This window comes from Schistocerca nitens, chromosome 5, assembly GCF_023898315.1.
Source record: "Schistocerca nitens isolate TAMUIC-IGC-003100 chromosome 5, iqSchNite1.1, whole genome shotgun sequence".
Classification (NCBI taxonomy): domain Eukaryota; kingdom Metazoa; phylum Arthropoda; class Insecta; order Orthoptera; family Acrididae; genus Schistocerca; species Schistocerca nitens.
This window is the reverse complement of record NC_064618.1, coordinates 640155788-640165333: the sequence shown is the minus strand read 5'-3', so window position 1 is coordinate 640165333 and position 9546 is coordinate 640155788. Positions and strand designations below refer to the sequence as shown.

The 9546-nt window shown below is 43.0% G+C and overlaps 1 non-coding gene across 1 annotated transcript; it reads left to right on the top strand.

The window, feature by feature from the left end:
* The first annotated feature begins 8556 nt into the window (after nt 1-8556).
* On the top strand, nt 8557-8631 carry Trnat-ugu (transfer RNA threonine (anticodon UGU)). Its single transcript has one exon. It is a non-coding gene; the product is annotated as a tRNA-Thr (tRNA).
* The last annotated feature ends 915 nt before the right edge of the window (nt 8632-9546 follow it).

Genomic DNA, 9546 nt, shown 5'->3' with positions numbered 1-9546 from the left:
TGTCAAAAACTTTCTCTAAGTCTACAAATGCTAGAAACGTAGGTTTGCCTTTCCTTAATCTTTCTTCTAAGATAAGTCGTAGGGACAGTATGGCCTCACGTGTTCCAACATTTCTGCGGAATCCAAACTGATCTTTTCCCTGAGGTCGGCTTCTACCAGTTTTTCCATTCGTCTGTAAAGAATTCGTGTTAGTATTTTGCAGCTGTGACTTATTAAACTCATAGTTCGGTAATTTTCACATCTGTCAACACCTGCTTTCTTTGGGATTGGAATTATTATATTCTTCTTCAAGTCTGAGGGTAATTCGCCGGTCTCATACATCTTGCTCACCAGATGGTAGAGTTTTGTCAGGACTGGCTCTCCCAAGGCCGTCAGTAGTTTCAATGGAATGTTGTCTACTCCCGGGGCCTTGTTTCGACTCAGGTCTTTCAGTGCTCTGTCAAACTCTTCACGCAGTATCGTATCTCCCATTTCATCTTCCTCTACATCCTCTTCAATTTCCATAATATTGTCCTCAAGTACATCGCCCTTGTATAGACCCTCTATACACTCCTTCCACCTTTCTGCCTTCCCTTCTTTGCTTAGATCTGGGTTTCCATCTGAGCTCTTATATTCATACAAGTGGCTCTCTTTTCTCCAAAGATCTCTTTAATTTTCCTGTAGGCAGTATCTATCTTACCCCTAGTGAGACAAGCCTCTACATCCTTACATGTGTCCTCTAGCCATCCCTGCTTAGCCATTTTGCACTTCCTGTCGATCTCATTTTTGAGACGTTTGTATTCCTTTTTGCCTGTTTCATTTACTGCGTTTTTATATTTTCTCCTTTCATCAATTAAATTCAATATTTCTTCTGTTACCCAAGGATTTCTACTAGCCCTCGTCTTTTTACCTACTTGATTCTCTGCTGCCTTCACTACTTCATCCCTCAGAGCTACCCATTCTTCTTCTACTGTATTTCTTTCCCCCATTCCTGTCAATTGTTCCCTTATGCTCTCCCTGAAACTCTGTACAACCTCTGGTTTAGTCAGTTTATCCAGGTCCCATCTCCTTAAATTCCCACCTCTTTGCAGTTTCTTCAGTTTTAATCTACAGTTCATAACCAATAGATTGTGGTCAGAGTCCACATCTGCCCCTGGGAATGTCTTACAATTTAAAACCTGGTTCCTAAATCTCTGTCTTACCATTATATAATCTATTTGATACCTTCTAATATCTCCAGGATTTTTCCATGTATACAACCTTCTTTTATGATTCTTGAACCAGCTGTTAGCTATGATTAATTAATGTGCTGTGCAAAATTCTACCAGGTGGCTTCTTCTTTCATTTCCCTCCCTTTTCCTACTCTCGAATTCCAGTCACCCATGACTATTAAATTTTCGTCTCCCTTCACTACCTGAAGAATTTCTTTTATCTCATCATACATTTCATCGATTTCTTCATCATCTGCAGAGCTAGTTGGCATATAAACTCGTACTACTGTAGTAGGCATGGGCTTCGTGTCTATCTTGGCCACAATAATGCGTTCACTATGCTGTTGGTAGTAGCTCACCCGCACTCCTATTTTTTTATTCATTTTTAAACCTACTCCTGCATTACCCCTATTTGATTTTGTATTTATAAACCTGTATTCACCTGACCAAAAGTCTTGTTCCTCCTGCCACCGAACTTCACTAATTCCAACTACACTCCTGGAAATTGAAATAAGAACACCGTGAATTCATTGTCCCAGGAAGGGGAAACTTTATTGACACATTCCTGGGGTCAGATACATCACATGATCACACTGACAGAACCACAGGCACATAGACACAGGCAACAGAGCATGCACAATGTCGGCACTAGTACAGTGTATATCCACCTTTCGCAGCAATGCAGGCTGCTAGTCTCCCATGGAGACGATCGTAGAGATGCTGGATGTAGTCCTGTGGAACGGCTTGCCATGCCATTTCCACCTGGCGCCTCAGTTGGACCAGCGTTCGTGCTGGACGTGCAGACCGCGTGAGACGACGCTTCATCCAGTCCCAAACATGCTCAATGGGGGACAGATCCGGAGATCTTGCTGGCCAGGGTAGTTGACTTACACCTTCTAGAGCACGTTGGGTGGTACGGGATACATGCGGACGTGCATTGTCCTGTTGGAACAGCAAGTTCCCTTGCCGGTCTAGAAATGGTAGAACGATGGGTTCGATGACGGTTTGGATGTACCGTGCACTATTCAGTGTCCCCTCGACGATCACCAGTGGTGTACGGCCAGTGTAGGAGATCGCTCCCCACACCATGATGCCGGGTGTTGGCCCTGTGTGCCTCGGTCGTATGCAGTCCTGATTGTGGCGCTCACCTGCACGGCGCCAAACACGCATACGACCATCATTGGCACCAAGGCAGAAGCGACTCTCATCGCTGAAGACGACACGTCTCCATTCGTCCCTCCATTCACGCCTGTCGCGACACCACTGGAGGCGGGCTGCACGATGTTGGGGCGTGAGCGGAAGACGGCCTAACGGTGTGCGGGACCGTAGCCCAGCTTCATGGAGACGGTTGCGAATGGTCCTCGCCGATACCCCAGGAGCAACAGTGTCCCTAATTTGCTGGGAAGTGGCGGTGCGGTCCCCTACGGCACTGCGTAGGATCCTACGGTCTTGGCGTGCATCCGTGCGTCGCTGCGGTCCGGTCCCAGGTCGACGGGCACGTGCACCTTCCGCCGACCACTGGCGACAACATCGATGTACTGTGGAGACCTCACGCCCCACGTGTTGAGCAATTCGGCGGTACGTCCACCCGGCCTCCCGCATGCCCACTATACGCCCTCGCTCAAAGTCCGTCAACTGCACATACGGTTCACGTCCACGCTGTCGCGGCATGCTACCAGTGTTAAAGACTGCGATGGAGCTCCGTATGCCACAGCAAACTGGCTGACACTGACGGCGGCGGTGCACAAATGCTGCGCAGCTAGCGCCATTCGACGGCCAACACCGCGGTTTCTGGTGTGTCCGCTGTGCCGTGCGTGTGATCATTGCTTGTACAGCCCTCTCGCAGTGTCCGGAGCAAGTATGGTGGGTCTGACACACCGGTGTCAATGTGTTCTTTTTTCCATTTCCAGGAGTGTATATCTAACTTCAACCTATCCATTTCCCTTTTTAAATTTTCTAACCTACGTGCCCGATTAAGGGGATCTGACATTCCACGCTCCGATCCGTAGAGCGCCAGTTTTCTTTCTCCTGATAACGACGTCCTCTTGAGTAGTCCCCGCCCGGAGATCCGAATGGGGGACTATTTTACCTCCGGAATATTTTACCCAAGAGGACGCCATCATCATTTAACCATACAGTAAAGCTGCATGCCCTCGGGAAAAATTACGGCTGTAGTTTCCCCTTGCTTTCAACCGTTCGCAGTACCAGCACAGCAAGGCCGTTTTGGTTGGTGTTGCAAGGCCAGATCATTCAATCATCCAGACTGTTGCCCCTGCAACTACTGAAAAGGCTGCTGCTCCTCTTCAGGAACCACACGTTTGTCTGGCCTCTCAACAGATACCCCTCCGTTGTGGTTGCACCTACGGTACGGCCATCTGTATCGCTGAGGCACGCAAGCCTCCCCACCAACGGCAAGGTCCATGGTTCGAGGGGGTTGGACTAAATACCTAGGAATTACAATTTAGAACAATTTAAACTGGAAAGAACACACAGTAAATGTTGTGGGGAAGACAAACCAAAGACTGCGTTTTACTGGCAGGTCGCTTAGAAAATGTAACACTACTACTAAACAGACTGCTGCTACACGGCTGGGATCCTTACCAGATAGGAATAAGAGTACATCAAGAAAGTTCAACAAAGAGCAGCGCATTTTGTACTATCGCGAAATAGAGGAGAGATTGTCAAGGACATGATTAGGATTTGGGATGGATACCATTAAAATAAAGGTGTTTCTCGTTGCGGCGGTATCGTCTCACAAAATTTCAATCACCAGCTTTCTCCTCCGATTGCGAAAAAGTGTTGTTGAGGCCGACCTACATAGAGAGACACAACCAGCATAATAACATGAAGGATATCAGAGCTCGCACGGAAAGATGTAGGTGTTCGTTTCTTCCGCGCGCTGTTCGAGAGTGGAATAATAGAGAATTATTGTGAAGGTGGTTCGATGAACCTTCTGCCAGGCACTTAAGTACGATTTGCAGAGTATTCATGTAGATGTAGATGTAAATGAATAACAGTTCTCACGCTGGCCTCTTGAAATCGACACCTGGCTACATTTTTATCTTTCTGAATTGATTCTTCGAAAGATCCTGTTTTTTTGGGAGACAGCTGTCCCCATACACTGCCCAGGGTTCATGGGATGGGAGACGCGAATGCTGTAATGGCTACCCGAAGTTGAAACTCAGCCCTGGACTAATACATTTGCGATCCCGCTTGTTCCTTTTAAGTTTAATCTATATTTTGGCAGTCATCTCCAGAGCTCTCTACTCTGTATCACCCTCATTGTAATAAAAGAGAAGCGAAAAGAAGGCAATAAAAAAAGATAGTCACTGGTGCTACTGAGTATGGTTTGCAATTAAGATGCAGCATAACACAACAACTACATTGATCAAGGAGAGATGCACAAATATTCGGAAAATACGTTGCGTCACAGCTTAAGAGAAAATGTGCCACCTAATATCTTTCAAGGCCAAGACGTCCTAAGGAAATGTCTTGACTTCTTCTTAAGTCTTGCGTCCATTACCAAGCGAAATGTCAGAACTGTCTTTCTAGTGCCCCTGCCTTTGCTGAACTCACGCTGAACGTCATCTAACAGGTCCTCTACTTTTGTATTCTTTTGACTATTATTCTGATCAGCAACTTGCATGCATGAGGTGGCAAGTAAACTGTGCGCTAGTATTGTCGCGCTTTTCTGCCGTTGCTAATTTCCCGGATTGTGTGGATGATGGCCTTCCTAGAAGCTGACGACCAGAGCCGCATTCACGTGCAGGCTATAGAGATCAGCTCCGAAAAGGGGACTGCACCAAAAAAATTTAAAATTAATAAAAATATCTTTCTTTCAATACTGTAATTTGGTCCCTACTATAATCGCAAAAGATTTAGACGTAATTATTTTGTGTGAGTTTATTAGGCAAAATTTTTCAGTTGATAGCTGATATAAATGAGTTAGCATTCACTCGGCAGACACCAGGTTCCACGCGTCAAATTTATAATGATGTCCGCTCAGAGACATGGAACTTTACTTGTCAAAACTGCTATGACTTTTCAAAAGACGGTTAACAAAATTCTGGCAGTTTGAAGCTATATTAGAAGTAGCTTCGTTAGTGTGAGGTGTAGGCAAAAACCAATTAGACAATAAGATTACTTGAACCTGTAATTTTAACTCAAACTGTTTGTAAAAGTATTGTACTGGAATTAAATATCAGTGAATTTTGTTTGGTTGTTGTCTTACCTTTGTCTGACAGACATCTTAAGAAAGATGGGTAGAGCATCTGCCATGTAAGCAGGAGATCCCCGGTTCGAGTCCCTGTCAGGGCACACATTTTCAACTGTCCCTGTTGTATAAAAACGCCTATCGGCAGCTTAAGGCCTTCATTTAATTACCATTTAATGAGTAAGTAGTTCTCACTGTTACGAACAGCTAGTTGTACAATAAAAACATAACTGAGTCGTAAATTAATTATTTTCACAGCTAAGATGTTGCAGTATTCTAAAATGTGTGCTAAATACGTAGGCAGCGCAAAAATGCAGTGTTTACACCGATTATCCAGAGATTAGTCGAGGTTAATATATGAAAAAAAGCTGTAAGATTCAAATCAATTGATGCGATATCACAATATTGCAATTAAGAAAGGCAACACAGTCGTAAATTTATTATTTTCTGCGTCCATGACGCTGAAAAATTCTGAAATGTCTATAAAATATATCAGCAGCGCAAAAAAAGTGATGTATACAAAGCTGGTTGAGGGGAAGTTTCTATTTTTAGACCACAGTTTCGTACTGCCAGCAATATATTGCTGCACAATTAAAAAACGCAACAGAGTAGTAAATTAATTATTATTCCACACCTAAAATGCTGAAAAACGTCTAAAACGTCTGTAAAGTATGTCAGCAGTGCGAAACAGTGCGATGTTTCTATACACACTTTTGCTAAATTAGTGCTCAAAATTCTGAAGTATCCCGTTACTAATAACAGCTGATATTTGAAAATGTAGGCCTAAAATTCAATGTCGTAAAACCACCGTGATCAGGCTTTTATAGGAAGAAAAATTAATGTTAGCTAAGCAGGCAAGCGGACAGATTGCATGTAACTATAGTGCATGTCATTTACGACGGCGGCCGAGTTTACATTCGTTCTGCGCATCTGACGTCACAAAACACAGTCAGCCAATGAACAGAAAACGACGTTCCCATTGCTCGATTGCAGTGCAGAGCACGGACGAGTGTCTTCAGTTTTAGAAATGTTCAGTCATAAATAAAGTAATTGAACAAAAGCAATGTCTTGATAACAGACTTTCTTTTATAGAAAGTTTGGAAAAGCATTCTTTATACCAATTGCTTCATATTCTATTAATTAATTAAGCCAAACAAGCAATAAGCCTGCTAATTCAGGCGATAGCAAGGAAAGGTGTTTGTATCATTCTCACGAACCGCTTTTTTGCAATAAAGAACAGCGGTAATTGTTTATTTCCTGTTGTACTTCGACGAAACGTCAGCAATTCATAGTCCTACCAACAGCGTTTGTCGGTATTTTGCGTGTTGTTTTACAGTCCTCCAGGAGTTCTATCGAATGACGAGCTGTGTTAGCGTTAGCGCAATCGAAGCTTGCTCGATGCTTAGTATTTTCTTCATTTAAAATCAATATCGAAGTGTCTTAAGTCACGAATTTTATTCGTTTGAGTGTAATTTTTTGAAATTTTTAGTGCTTTGTCTCTTCATTATAATCATAATAAGTTTTCGGTTTTTCTAATTTTCTCCACCAATATTTCTTTTCCCAGCAATTAAAAACAATTAAAAGGCACACATACAATATTCATGTTATCTGTTTTGTTTGTATATCTTCTCTTCCGCAGTCGCTGTTTTACCATTCATATTGAGATATATTCTTTTGCGACAGCATTAAAAGTATTATTTAGAGCAGAATTTCGGCTCGTACGTTGCTAAGCTACTTGATTGTCTGGCGCAATTCTTTGCTTCGCTGCTTTGGCAACATCATAGTCAATGTTTTCGTCGACCAATGTTTTGGCAAGTATTTGCTGTCCGTTATGACAAACACAAATTGTTTGCGCACTGCGCCTCACTGACAATATAGTTTAGTGTCTATGTTTTATTACGTCCACAATTCAGTTTTCTGTACTTCGCCAACTTTGTTTTAATAAGAACGTTCCAGAAAAAAGCGAAATGACTGTGGTATAAATAAAAGTTTTATTACAGTCGCGAAAGACGGAATATTTGTCAATGTTACATACGACACCTATCTGGTACTTAAATTAAATGAGATATTGTTATAAAGTAAATTTTATATGAAATTTAGGTGTCTTCTCCACATTTCATTCTCAACATTGTGGCAACTAGAATAGACCATACGGAAAGTATACGCTATGGAATTTTACCTCTGCAAACTCTTCAAAATTTCGTGCAATGGTTTACTACATTTAATGCTGCACAATACCTTCGTTGACCATGGAAACAAAATTAAGTCATTTATGGGGGGAAGGTATCAGTCAAGAAGATGTGTAAAAATCAAATTTTTGGGCCAAATAGTTTTTGTGAAATCGAATAATAAGTGTGTCAAAGCAGTCGGAACACCATGTCGCCTGCACAGGCGAGCAGTGCAGTGATGACAAAATCGCGCACAGCGCGGATTGCGGGGAGCACGTCTCTGTAACAGCGAAAGGGTTAATGCAGCCGTGGTGGCTTTACTTCATAAACTGCGCGCTCCCCCCTAAACGTAAGTTTGCGAACTATACTATACTACGGCGCTGCTTCTCTTGGCGCGTGCGTCGTTTGCAACTGGCAACGCAGCAATCTCCCGCGTCTGGGCGGCCTAATTAGCCCTAATCTTGATGTATATCACGAAACAATATTTCCACATTTACATTGTTCTCAAGTACCATTTTAGGAGGGATAAAGATAATGGGTCGTGTTAATCACTAGAAAACATATAAAAGACGCTACTGATTGAAAATAACTGCTGTTATTACATATGACACAGACCTACAGGAGGCCAAGTAGAATAACAGCAATTTGCAGTCAGAACTATTGTGGTAAGACTGTCTAAAACCTTTACAGACGCTACTTTCTACATTATTTTACATTAGCAACAATATTCTTTCGGGAACAGATATTACCGTCATATATATATTTAAAAAAATATGGGTTCCCGGCCTTCGACCTTCTTGTGCGAACGCACACGCTATGCCCGAACTCGTACGGGACTTGGTAGATTAATCTGCCACGAGTAATGAGTATGATGGGCAAACATCTATTAGGCGCACTACGAATGTAGTGTTGTGGACATGTTGGGAATGTGGATCTCACGGGGAGCGTGCAAGGGATAAGTCCTTGCAGACGCACTGTCCTCTGTGCCCGCGGTGGCTCAGATGGATAGAGCGTCTGCCATGTAAGCAGGAGATCCCGGGTTCGAGTCCCGGTCGGGGCACACATTTTCAACATGTCCCCAATGAAGTGTATCAACGCCTGCTTGCAGCTATGGTGTCTATTTAATTATCATTTCAATTCTAAAATGCGTTTCAAATAGTGATATTTATGTTGCAGCAGTTATTAAATACGTAACATGTGCACTCAATCCGAACAACAGCATTTTGGGAAATTATAGTTCGCGAAAATAAAAGCTATAATCAAGTTCACCGCCCAAACACACACACCACATAAACTGGGCTGTATACAAGCAAGGAAGAAAGATGACTGAAGATGGTAGCAATGAGTGACGTGAAAGTTCCTAAGACAACGTCACAGTCCGTATCTCGGGCAACACGTATTTCAGTGATTTCTTTCTCTACAACGTACACATAGGCAGATGTGTTCTAAAACTTTGTAGGCCACAACTGGAAATGACAGGCATTCTGCCAACCCTTGATGATACTAAAGCCAATATATACACTTAATATCAAGTGCCCAGCCACATCGATCATGTTCGGACTTCCAATAAGCAAAGCTCAAACAAAATGGCTGTAAATACACACATCAAAAAAAGTCTTGCATCACTTCGGCTCCGAGAGTTCTGCAACGTGTACAGAAAATTGTGGTACAGATCAACATAAACACCATTTCCGCCCTTTTTATTGCTCATGAAAACCACACATTGCATGTTGTACCACCATACATCGACACCTTCAGAGGTGGTGGTCCAGATTGCTGTACAACCGGTACCTCTATTACACAGTAGCACGTCCTCTTGCACTGACGCATGCCTGTATTCGTCGTGGCCCACTATCTACAAGTTCATCAAGCCGCTGCTGGTCCACATTGTCCCACTTCTCAACTGTGATTCGGCGTAGATCCCTCAGAGTGGTTGGTGGCTCACGTCGTCCATAAACAGCCCTTTTCAATATAT